The sequence below is a fragment of the Passer domesticus genome, chromosome 4 (genome assembly GCF_036417665.1).
Source record: "Passer domesticus isolate bPasDom1 chromosome 4, bPasDom1.hap1, whole genome shotgun sequence".
Lineage (NCBI taxonomy): Eukaryota > Metazoa > Chordata > Aves > Passeriformes > Passeridae > Passer > Passer domesticus.
This window is the reverse complement of record NC_087477.1, coordinates 46,858,961-46,871,703: the sequence shown is the minus strand read 5'-3', so window position 1 is coordinate 46,871,703 and position 12,743 is coordinate 46,858,961. Positions and strand designations below refer to the sequence as shown.

The following is a 12,743-nucleotide window of genomic DNA, read 5'->3' as shown; positions in this document are numbered from 1 at the left end:
AAGACATTGCCTTCTTTATATACTCTAGTTCCTTCCTAAGAGCTATGCAACCTGTAGACTCTGTCATAACTTATAATCAAGACTCAGTAGCCTCATTTATGATTATTCATTCTAGAACCTGTGTCAGGGAATGTAATTTCATGAGATGACAGACCTTACTCTGTTTTATCTAATGACAAAGCAGGACAGCTTCTCTGAAAGGTTTTGCTGCCCAGTTTTTTTGAGTTCCTATGTTTGGAGTGGAGTTTCTGAACGGTTTAGGTGTCTTGTGAAGTATATTCGATTTTTATGAAATGTCTTAAGGAGTTCCAAGAAGAGGACTTGAACATATTTTTGGCAGGACTAGTCTTTATTTTGAAGTGTATCTAAATTATTTAGTTTATTTACCCAGTGAAGGAAGCCTAACGCTGATTTTCCTCAGATGTATTTGACATGATTGGAATCTCTCCAAAAGATCTTAGATACACCTTTTAAATTTACATAAGGATTTAAAATACAGTTGTTTTTCCACTAGTTGATATTGCTTTCTCTGCTTGCTAGAGATCTCATTAGGTTCTTTGCTTTAGAATATAGAAATTATAACTATCAACTAATTTTCTGCTAATGAGTTTTGTTTTGTATATACATTAATTGGTGAGAAGGTGATCTGTGGGATTTTTCTGTTAGTGGTTTGTTTTTGTGGTTTTGGTGAGTTTTCTTTCCAGAATGTAGAATCCTTAAAAAGTAATGCAAAGTAGTATCAAAACCAGTCTGGTCTTCTCCAGAACTTTAAGGTGTTTATCATGATACCTTGCATTTGCAAATACTCTTCAACTTAAAACAAAAAACTCTTATAATTTGTTTCTGTATTTTTGTGTTGACCTTTGTAAATAACTGTATTTTCAGAGACTGCCTCTCCTCCAAAGAGGTTTCCGGTGCAGTGAAGTGCATGAAAGATTGTACTTCAGAGTTTCTCAAGCCTTATTAGACAAAATAACTTGAATATGGAGTATTTTATCTTTTTTTTTTAAATGTTCTATAATATCCTGTTTTGCAACATTTGCATTTCCAGATGTTGCGCAGAGTAGAAAGTGATAACACATGGAAGGTTGCTTCAGCTTATCCTGTACCATGTGCCATTAAAACTGTGACCATATGCATTCCTCATGCAATAACTGAAAGTCATTATATATTAGTGATAGCTTTTAGTGTTTTACAGTAAGTCTTATTCCGTCTTTGGTTTTAGAGTTTCGCAGGGGTTCTTGTGCCTTCTTTCCTTTGGGAGACAGGGAAAGATGATGATCTCATCATTTGTCCACTTTGTCCAGAGCCTTTTTTACTAGAAAGCCTTTAAGTACCTTTAAGAGCATGAACCAACTTTGATGGATAAGAAGGTGGATATATGAACTTTTCTGTTTTCTGTATGAAAAGTGGTTTTGGAAAAAGAAAAAAGTCCAGAAAGCAAAATGCCACTTTAATGGACAGTATTGAAATGAATGCCCTATTTGTTTTGCTAACTGTAACATAAAGATACTTACAAATACAGTTCCTCCCTGGGAATTGAAGAGGAAAATCTGTTTCTAGATGAGTGGCAGAGTCAGATTTCCTAAACTAATTTTGCTGAAGGGAAACTAGTAAATGAAAGTTGCTGTTATGTTAAATGAAGTGAATGTGGATGAAGGCTGTCAAGTCATAAACATTCTGCTTATACACTGAAGTAATACTAAGCTCATAAATGCCCTTTCAGAGAATGCCATAATTTTCAGAAAAGGTTAATACAGCGTGTACTGCAGCATGATTTCCTGAACTGTATCGATGACTGTGGAGTGGCCAGCCCTGTAATTGCACAGTATATTGCATTCTCTGTATGTATGTGGTGACACATGGCAATAAACAAACAAATGGTTCCTTGAGTCTTAAAACTAATGGAGCTGGGTGGGTGGTGGGGATTAACAAATCTTGTGCCTAGTATGTCTCCAACTAGAGTAACCTGTTTCTTTCTGTAACCTCTCTAAGGTTTCACTGCCGTAACAATGGCAACAATTTCTCTGTGCAAGTTGTTATTTTGTTATTTTGTTCCCCTGCTGTTGATGCAAAAAGCCTCCTGTGCCTTTCTCTGGTACTGGCTGAACTGCACCTGATGGAAAACTTGTGTTTGCTGTGTCCTTAGCAGTTCTGTCCCAGGCAGCCAACTTGTGGGGACAACAGTTATACACATACTGCAGATTTCTCTCTGTTGTGGATGGAAATTTAATGCTTTTCTCCTTGTTTTCAAGTGAGAACCTTCAGGCAGGTTGACAGCTTGGAAGGGCTGTAAGAGCCACAGCCTAAAGTCAAATCTGCTTGTGATTGGTCATCAGGAGCAAGTTGGACTGTTGAGGGACTGCATGATCATGACCCTTGTTTCCTTCAAGAGAGCATTCAAAAATGCTAAAGTCCATTATTTTATGTTTATGCTCATGTTATTAATTTTTTCATTTTCACAGAGAATTATCCTAAGAATTATCCTAAGTTCCTTATGGCTGTTTTACAAGGATATGTTTATTGCAAGAGTCTTAGATGTAGCTGTGTGCATAAGTTGATAGATGTTGGAGAGCTGTTCTCTCCTAGACAGATTTAGGATGATCCATGTTTAACTTTTCCTTGTAATTTGTATTTGCCTAAGACATACTAAGTCTCCTTCTAGCTTGTTTATAGCCCAGCTTTCTGAAGTTAGGGCTATCTTTTCCACAGAACCTAGAGGAGAGTTGTCTTGATAGTCTGAAATTTCATCACTGTTGAAAATATTTTGTAATAAGGTTTTCAGCTATTTTCTGGACCAAAGCAGGAAGAGCTAAGAGAAGAATTCAAATGATCTCCATTAGCAAGAGAAAAGCATGAATAGCTCAAAAGTCGACCGTTCCTGATACAGTTGATGCTTATGCTGAGTAAGAATTGATGGTGTAATTTGACTATATTATACTGTATGTCAGTGGAAAATCTTATCAAGAAATGTTACAGTGCAATGTGACAGTCCTGAGGCTTTCCCCTTTTTGGTTATTTTTATTCTGGAAAGCCCCTAGAAACTCTGGAGATACTATTCTTCATGAAGTCGACTTGAAATGAGGGTAAAGAATCATTACAGGCTGTTGGAAAATGCTCCTTTAGGTGTTAGAGGGAGCTAGAGCCACTAGTATCGGAGCATCTGAGTTGTTTGTGATAAATTCTTTTACACTGAGGAGGAAAGAAGGACCCACTAACAGGAGACTGTTTCATGAGTTTTTGCTAATACTTAGCAGTGGTGCTGTGTTGTGTAAATCTGTGCATCCATTTTCATGTTTGTTTAACAGGGAAAACAATACTAAAATTGTAAAATCCTGTATCTATACTGCTGCAGCAGTCGTCATTAGGCTTCCCTGGGAACTGCTGAAACAGTTGTAATGGTAGAAAGGAAAATAAATGGAGCCAGGTTTTCACCCGTAGCCATGGTGTTTGACCTTGCCACACATCTTGGGGCAGTAGGGACAGTGGGCCACCTTCTGGTCTGTGTGGACTTTAGCAGGTTGGGCTTCTCTGTCAGACTCAATGGATGATGTAAGCAATCAATTTTCTTTTATCCTAACCACTCTGGAGAAGAGAGCTGAGAGTGCAGCTCTCACAGTTTGACTGTTGAGCAGGTTGCAAAAATCTGACAGGAGCCAAAACAACTTCTGTTTTTGTAGTCATGGCACTTGCTGGACTATGGAGGTCCTGGCAGAACTTAAGTATCAAAAGAAACCTTTTAGACTGGAAGATAACAATAGGATGGAATATGTGCATTCATGGATCAATAACTTTATTACATTATTGTAAATAAATATGGGGTTCACCAAGCATAGCAACAGCTGTAGATTGGAACAGATGTTTAAATCATGTTGGAACAAAAATTAGTGGAATAAAATATACAAAGAAATGTATCAGGAAAAGGCTGCTGGAGGGGTACTCTTAGAGGAGGTTCCCATTGTCATAATAGATCAGATTGTCAAGTATACTCATTTAAAGGAAAAAGCAGTTGTAGAAATATGCAAAAAACAGTGGCTAATGCAGTTAATTTCATTATTGTTATTTGTGATCATAGGCTGGAGAATCATTACTTGATGGAACCTGATTTTGAGCTGATCTCCCCCAGCCAAAAGGTTATTCCATACCATATGGCACCATGCTTGGCATATCAGTCTGGGGGAAAAAAGAAGGAATGTGGGGGAATTTCCCAAGTAACATTTGAGAATCTGGAGATAGACACCTGTTCATGCTCTGGAGTGATCATTAGAAAATATTTTGTGAAATCTTTGCAAATCATATATGCATGCTTTTGTTTCATTTCATGCTTGCTGAGATACCAGACTCTGCTTTTATGTTTACAGTTTCTTGTACAGTTTTAATTACTTCTGTGTAACACTGTTGTATCCTATATGAAACTAGAGAAAATTTAATGGAGATCATAAATATGAAAGGAAAGTAGACTGACTCTCATGGTGTTAATGTGTTCCCTTTCAGACATAAATAATTAGATAGAGAAGGAGGATAAGCAAAAGGAAGAACTGTCTCTGTGTCCAAAGGCATTGGGCTAGGATTGAGAGCTTCCGGGCTCAGTTCCTGGCTTTGCTACAGACATCCTTTATGACCTTGCACAGAGTCACTCAAAGCTCTTTGTGCCTCTGTTTCCCATCTGCAGATATGACTGATAGTACTTTCTTTGTTTGACTCACTATTTAGAGTTTCTGCTCTCCAGGGCAGACACTGACTTTTTTAAAATATTGGATGTATCCATGGTTGTTTTACAATGGTTCCACAGTCTCAGCTGAGGTCAGTATATCCTGCTGTTAACTCTAAATCATTGACTTCCACATTACTGGAGAACTGTTCATAATCCATTTCCTGTCCCAAAGACGGTGCAATGCTTAGTGTCACATTGTTAAGAGGATTTAATTTTGTTTGGATGTTTAATAGGAAATCACATGAATACCTCAGTGAGGAAAAGCCAGACACTTGAAACATCTGTGGAAGTCATAGTCCACCCTTCAGCTAGGGAAATCTGCATCTGACTGGCACACTGGTGTGTAGATTTGAGTGTGTTTTGAAAAGAATAAGAGGAGAATAACCAGTGTAAATCATGTTGATAATGTAGGAATGTTTAATTCCATACTTTGCACCTGCATAGCTATCTTGAACCTGCCAATTAACATTAATCTGCTTGATAAAATAGCTGTCAAACTAGTGGAAACCCTTTTATAGAAAACAGTTAGGTTTTGAAGTAAACTGATCTATAAACTAAAGAAGTCCACATTATTTACATGTGATACTGAAATCTGAAATCCCTTTTAATTTGTTTACAAGCTTTTTTTTTTTTGGGTCTTCATGTGGAAGAGAGGGCTGTCTCTATTTCCCTTCATTTTCCACTTTAATATTCCTCCATTTATGTAGACTTGTTTAAAACCACCTACATGAAATGAAATGGTGTCTTTTTTTCTCCACTTTAATGTGGCCAGTGAGTTGCTTTACTCAAAAAGCTTTGATCATTCAGAAAGTTTAAACTTCTGCATAAAAAGGGAAGTTTCAAGCCATTACTTTTAATGGGCTTGTGAAGGGAAGCAATTTTGTTAGAGAGAATAAAAGTCCTTGAATTTTTTTCTTATATTACAAAAAAATCAAATACCAATAAAATTGGTTTATGTAGGTGATCCAGGATCTGGTTAGAAAAGTGAGTCAGTAGTCCTGTTGCACTGTTTCTCTGTGCATAGTGTCTGGCTTTCTGCAATGCATTTGGTGGCATAATAGGCATCATGTATGGTATGAGGAGCTGGTTGGGATGGCATCAGCTAGCAATCCTTCTTCTCCCCCCTCCTTTAACTCAGTGAGATGGTTTTTAATGGAGCCTCAGTGTTTAGTGCGTGGTTAGAAACTGCAGAAAACAGAAAGCCTTTTACTGCAGCTGTGATAATAAAACTAGAAACTTGTTATGATCTGTGTTTGTCTTTCTTTTGGTGAACTTCCCCTTGCAGTGCATTTGGCCTCCTCCTTATGTTATGCTTAACACCTTCCTTGGTCTTTTTTTTGGCTCCACTGTTGTCCTTTATTCAAACAATCCCCTGCCTCTAATCTTACTGTACTACTTCCAAGAAAAAGAAAACATCTAGTTTTCTTACCTCTTGTGTCCCATTTGTCAATGACTGTATCAGACATAAGGAACAAAAAAAAAAAGAAAGTCCATATGTCTTAATAGAAAACTTTCTATGTACAGTCTTGTAGTATATATAAGATCTGCTAACTATATGAAGAGCATAAAGTATAAGTTAATATTACTGTATTGCCTAGCCTTCTGGGATTATTCTTCCTTTTTGCTTTTTCTTTTTCTTCTTCTCCTTTAAATTGCTGAGTGTATCCTCATTCTAGTGTGGGCAAGAGTGTGTCTCAGTAATTAAAGCTGAAATATCATCTGGTCAGCCCTGTTCGTGCATACACCTCGTTACTGCCTTCACAGAGGAAAAGTGTGCATCTGTTAAACCTCATTTCCTGTCAGATCCCTCTGTGTTAGACAGAAAAACTTGTCTTGGAAAATCAGCAGTGAATTCTTGGGTCAGTTGAACTAGATCAAATCCTTTACTTTTCACATCACTACATCAGAGTTTTGGAGAGGAGGGTTTGGTGGTTTTTTTTGTTTGGGGCGGTTTGGGTTTTTGTGTTTTTTTTTTTTTTTTTTTTTTGTTTTTTTTTTGGTTTTTTTGGTTTTTTTTTGTTTTTGTTTTTTTTTTTGACTGAGAATTGCTGCTTTGTGGTGAGCTGGATTAATTTTAGAAAGCAAGTGGTCCTGAGGTGTGATGGTCACACATCCAAGTGCTCTTTTCTGCACTCCTTACCTCTTTTACGTGTAGAGGGGAAGATGACAATACTGACCTCTGACTGTCAGAACACTGGGATCTTAGAGTTTTGCTGCGCTGAGCATGCCCCTTATCCCTTGCCCATGGATATTGCCAGAGTTGCCATGCAGTTTGGGTGCAGAACCCGAGCTGGTCAGCACAGTGGCAATTGGTTAAATCTGTTTTCACATTTGCAACCTCTAAAACGTCAGGAAATTGTTGGGACTCAGAAGGACGCTCTGGAGAGAATGGAAATCACCCCAAAGAGGGAAATTGAGTCCAGTATTTTTAATTCTTTAGACATGTGATGTTTATATATGTGTCTTTTAAAATGTCATTCAATGTTGCCTGGAAACCTACAGATTTGGATTCTCCAGTTGAAGGAGGAGTGAAACACGGAAGTCAATGTTTCATTTATGGACACTGTTGCCAAAGGGTCTCAGAATCTGAGCCTGATAGATGCACGACAGTCAACTGTGATGTGTGCCTATGAGCAATCTGCTGTACCCTTAGAAACTTTGCGTTGTGGATCTCATTTTACACTTGTGGCACCCAAGTATGAGATTTATTGTCCAAATAAAGTTTTTGTAGTGTAAGAGTATAAACACTTAAGAATTTTAAATAATATCTTGTCTAGGTCTTTGTTCCTATCTTATTTGGTTCTTGATTAATCCTCTCTACCCACTGCCGCCTCCCCTCCCCCAGCTTAAGCACTTAAATTTTCAAATATTAAAAAGCCAGAATCTGCAAAGATGTTTCTGATCTACTACAAATGAGGACAAGATTCTGTTGTGCACCATCCATCTCACACAGTAATTCTGTTTGAAATATTGCTCATATGTTTGTCCTTCCACATTTAATTTTTTGAATATGGTGTGAATTTCTGTTTGGATTTTTTGTTTGCTTGTTTTTAATTGAACTAAAAGCTCTGTTCTGGTGTTAACTGTTCTATCTTTCTTGATTTTTCAGAGTCAAATTTAGATAGTCCATTTTTATATTCTGTGAATGTGCAAAGTAGAATTTTGTAGTTTCTAGCCGGGAAGTATGCTATTAATCATAAATGCATTTTGATCAAAGGTAAGCATTTCAGTGTTGTTTAAATATTACTATAGATAGCATTGTCCTCCTCTCTGAAGTGGAGGACTGCTGCCAGGGCTGTTCAGGAGATAAGCCTGGCATCAAGTGCCCTATTGGACTTCATAACACCTGAAGTGCTCCTCAGTCTTTAGCATTTCTTTGTTAATAAAACTGATTTTATTTCATGGCATTAGTGTTGCAGAAAGATGAGATAATTCTGCTTTCCTCTTCTTGTAAAGGAAAGATGTGCATATTACCTCTCTTGACTTTCTCTTTTCAGCATCTAAGCTTTCAAAATATACATGTGCATTGAAAGCTTTTTAAAGAACTGAACCACTGTTTTACCTTGTGTGAACCACAGTTCTACGAGACAAGCTTTTGAAAAGCTCTGATTAAAGATGAAAGTACACATTTCCTCCAGACTTTCAAGCTGCTGAACCCAAGACAAGGAATGTAGTCTTGCTTGCACAGGGGTGGCAGAACATCAATACTGAATAATTTGAAGCATGTCTCTTCAATTATTCTTTTTTGGTGTGCTGTCTTAGCCCTTTAGGTTATAGTCTTTGTTTTATTTATATTGAAAAATGGTAAGAATGAAGCACTTCTGACTTTTAAAAGTGTTAAAATGGAAAATAGTCAAAGATAATCAGATGACAATCTGAGTTGGCATATATAGGGCATAGCTGTTCTGGAAGCTTATTTTAAACAAATCCAGTAAAGTTGAGTTCACTGCACTGTGTTAAAGTGCCACTGAGTAGTGAAGAAGCTTTTATTCTGAAGGTAAGAGCTTGCTAAAAGAAAATCAATGTCTCGTGGACCTTCACTTGTTCATGTGTGCCAGTGCCCTTCTATCTCACATGGTCTTTCTCAGGAGCTAGATAAAGAAAGGAGACTCTTAAATCTTATCCACTCTAGCAGACTTAAGCCATTTTCAAAACCTGTTTAATTTAACACAGTTTTAAATCCACAGCCTTATTAAGTTAACAAGCCTTCAGCCTTGCCACCAGGTTCTGTAATCCTCTTAGGTCTTGGAACTAAGCAGGGCAGGGATAGTCAATAAGCAGATGAATAGATAATCTTGCAGAAGACAGATAGATCTTAACGTTGGGAAATGCTGATCTGAATTTCTATTCACTATAGGCACTACCACTAGTACTTACAACTTGACGAAAACGTTGAAATGACTATCACTTTCTTTGGGGGGAGGAAGAGTGAATAAAGGATTTTTTTAAAAAATGCATTAATTCCTGGTTTGCAACCCAATAAAATTAGATTAAATTTTAAGTATAGAATAAGGTAGACAAAAATAACAGTTTTGTTTCCTTGCTATTGTGCATATGCAGATTAAAATCCTCTCATGGTTGTTTCACAAGCTATTTTTGCAGATCTTTCAGGCAGTCAGGGGTCCAGAATTTAAAGACCACAAAGACCATTATGCTGATAATGTGGCCTTGGCCACTGCTGCAGTCTGCATATCGCTTCTGTTCAGTTTTGACTCTTCTAACACTACTGAGTTAAAGCTGGGTCTGTTTTCTGGGCATAACTCCTGAGGTAGTAGAGTTGGAGGAATTTAAAAAAAGCCATATGTAGTGGAAGAATTCAGCCTAACAGGAGGATTCCTGCCAGACATGTTAACACAGCACCAGAGTAGGAACAGAGGAAGTGGATCATAGAATCATTAATGTTGGAAAAGTCCTCCAACATCATCAAGTCAAACTTTTGACTGAATATCACCATTACCACTAAGCCATATCATGAAGTGCCACATCTACTTGTGTTTTGAACACTTCCAGGAGTGGTGATTCTACCACTTCCCTGGGGAACTCGTTCCAATGTAGAATTCAAAGCAGGTCCAGGAGTTGGAGAGGATGGCAGAAGAGCTGAACACACATCTGGCATTGAGGCATGAAAGCAATCACTTATCTCATTGAAAGAGAGTGGGAGAAGGCTTCTGGGAAGAGATGGCTGAAAAGCTGAAAAATTTCAGTACTGATGGGTGATAAAGACCCAAATGGTCAAGTAATAAGCGGGGAAGAGGGACAGTGGTTTTGAAAGACAGCAAACTGTGGTACTAGGTTTGGAACATATCAATAGACCCATTAGATAAAATACTAAAGAGGAAATGGGACCAAGCAAATGACTCTTGGCTCACAGGAATTGAATTAGAGACTTGGTGAGGGGGAAGTGCTGCAGGAGCAAGCTGAAGAGGTAGCTTGATGTTTGAGGAAGGTTTTGGAGAGCACCAAAATAGAAAAGTTGCTATGGAGGTGTTGGCTAGACAAGAGGTGAGAAAGAAATGTAAATGTGTTGACTCACATGCCATCTCGTTTCCTTCAGTATGTGTGTATTTGAATACTGTGTATTTTATTTTTCATTGTTTATTTTGCAATAGCATGTCATGTATTATGTGACATTTAGACTAGTACAGTTACAAAATGGTCAAAGAACTTCTATTCAGAGCTTTGAAGATTACTTCTGCCATATCTGTCAAGAACTTTGAGATTCTTCACAGAATTCTGAAAACATCTGTTTTACTACTAATAATGTATTCTCATTGTTCTTATAGAACCAATATTCTATATTTCTATATTTCTATATGCAAATTCTGTATTTCATTAAATGAACTCAAAAAGAATATACAAAAAGGGGGGCTAGTGTCCTAGGAATTGCTGGGAAATTGAAAAAGATTCTCCAAGAAGGAAGAAAAAATAAACATAATTTGTGACTGTTTTGATTTGATGGCATTGTCTTTCATCTTACTTCAATGTTTCCTAAGTATTTTGTCTATTCCTTCAGTTAGTAATAACTGAAAATAAGGATTTAAGCATCATGCTAGCATTACAGAGCCTGGTCACAATCTATTCTTTTGAATTCAATCACGATGATAAGAAGAATGGATTTTATGGTACATGTTCTCCAAGAAAAATAGTGGAATATTTTCAGTATCTTTTCAATCTCTTGGAGCAGCTCACCTTTCTGTAATACTTTTAAAAGAACTGTCTTCCCGACCTATGGTTTCAAAATATATTTGTTTCTGTAAGGGGGGTTTTGTTTACTTTAACTAATAGGGGAATTGGTTTTTCAGTGCAGAACTAGAATAACTAGTAGGCTGTTTCTGGAAATGGATTCCCAAGGTAGTTTAAAATTTCAATAAATGTTTATCTTCTTTTACTGAAGCCTCTGGACTAGAAAGAAACATAAGGGTCAAGGAAAACTTATTTCTGACTTCAGTTCCTGTTGTGGGTTTATGCTCTTTTCTAAGGAAATCATACTTTTAATATATTCAATTCAGAATTGTGTTGCTTGCAACAGGGAACTGATGTAATTTATGCTTTCCTATTTGTTTTTTATCACCCTACCACTTAATGGAACAGCATGAAAAACATAAAAATGTATTTTAAATGGCATAGAAGAGAAACCGATTATCTTCTGCAGTCCATACACAGGTGGTGTGTGTTTTTTAATTTAAAAATAAAATATTAAATACCATGTCTTAAACAGTTAGATAAGGAATATTCATGATTGCATGTGTAGTGTTTGATAGGGAGACTTTTTTTTTAAGTATAATACTTGTTTCAAATTTTATGAGCTGGCACTAAAAGAATCCAAGGAGACTGGGGGTATGAGTTAAACCAGCTCGTGTCAGCAGTGTTTGTTCCTTTTTTTCCTGTAGCAATCAGAATTTTATGTAAAAAGTGCCATTTTTAAAATATTCTCTGAGTAAAACTTTATGTAATGTGGCATCCTTCTTCCTTTTAAAGATTTTGGAATGTCTGCAGTTAGGCTCTACCACACAGTTCCTTATTTTTTGATGTTGTTGAAGTTACATGAGTTACTGAGATAGATTGGTGGATGAAGTTTGTGCCTGTTTTCTTGGGGTTTGTAGGCTGTAGTTGCCTAGGTGGGTGTATATTTTTGTCTGTAGTGTACTGCTCAGTTCACAAGTAAGAGCTTATATTAGAAATGGTTAAAAAAGAAATAAAATTATTTTAGAGACAGTTTTGTACTTGCAGTCATGGAAGATATGGACTTGCAATATTCATAGGTACTGTCCCTGGAAGAAACCTCTGAATGTATGAATTTTTCCTCTTCTTACAAGTGCTGCTTCACTTAGATATGGTCAGATTGGAGCCCAGTTGCACTTAGCCAGTTTGAAGTTCAAGGTAATTTATCCAAATCGAACCACACACTAACTTGGTCATTGTAGTCAGGCATGTCTTACAGCTTGAAAAACCTTTCAGCCCAGTATGCAGTAACCACAGCATAGTCTCACCTATTGTAAATGGAAAACAAAGTATTCCAGTATTCCCCATTCTGTGTTTCAAGCCTGAAAGTTGTTGCTTTCAGCAATTAGTAACTTTCGTTTGTGTAAGATACCTTGTGATGTTGGAAACAGCATCTAATTCTTGTGAAGTCAAGTACTTCTGGTGCTCAAAACTAGAACATAAGTAAAAAAAATTAAGATTTCGTATAAACCAAAATCAAGGTATGCACTAGTTTTCTAGACTTGAATGCATAAATATGTTTAAAAACTGAGATTCATATTCTTGCTGCATGTTTCATTTTTGGGGACGAGGTAGAGGCAATGAAATTTTTGTGAGAGTGTGGCTTTTTTAACTTAAAGAAACCCTTTGCTTTTGTAAAAGAAGACCAATCTTGGCACCAAATTGTTGGAGCTTTGTCATTACCACAGAGCTCTAGTTTTGGGTGTGGATTCCAATTATTGAAGTTTAGGCTGAACATACCATTCAATGCCAAACTGCTTTGTTTTTGGAGAAGGTAGTTGATTTTTATAGGATAAATAAATTTGAA

The 12,743-nt window shown here is 36.9% G+C and overlaps 1 protein-coding gene across 3 annotated transcripts in view; it reads left to right on the top strand.

Moving 5' to 3' along the window:
- The window catches only part of SH3RF1 (SH3 domain containing ring finger 1), an 82,411-nt gene that overhangs the window by 2,606 nt on the left and 67,062 nt on the right, over positions 1-12,743 (top strand). The gene's annotated exons all lie outside the window — the stretch shown is intronic.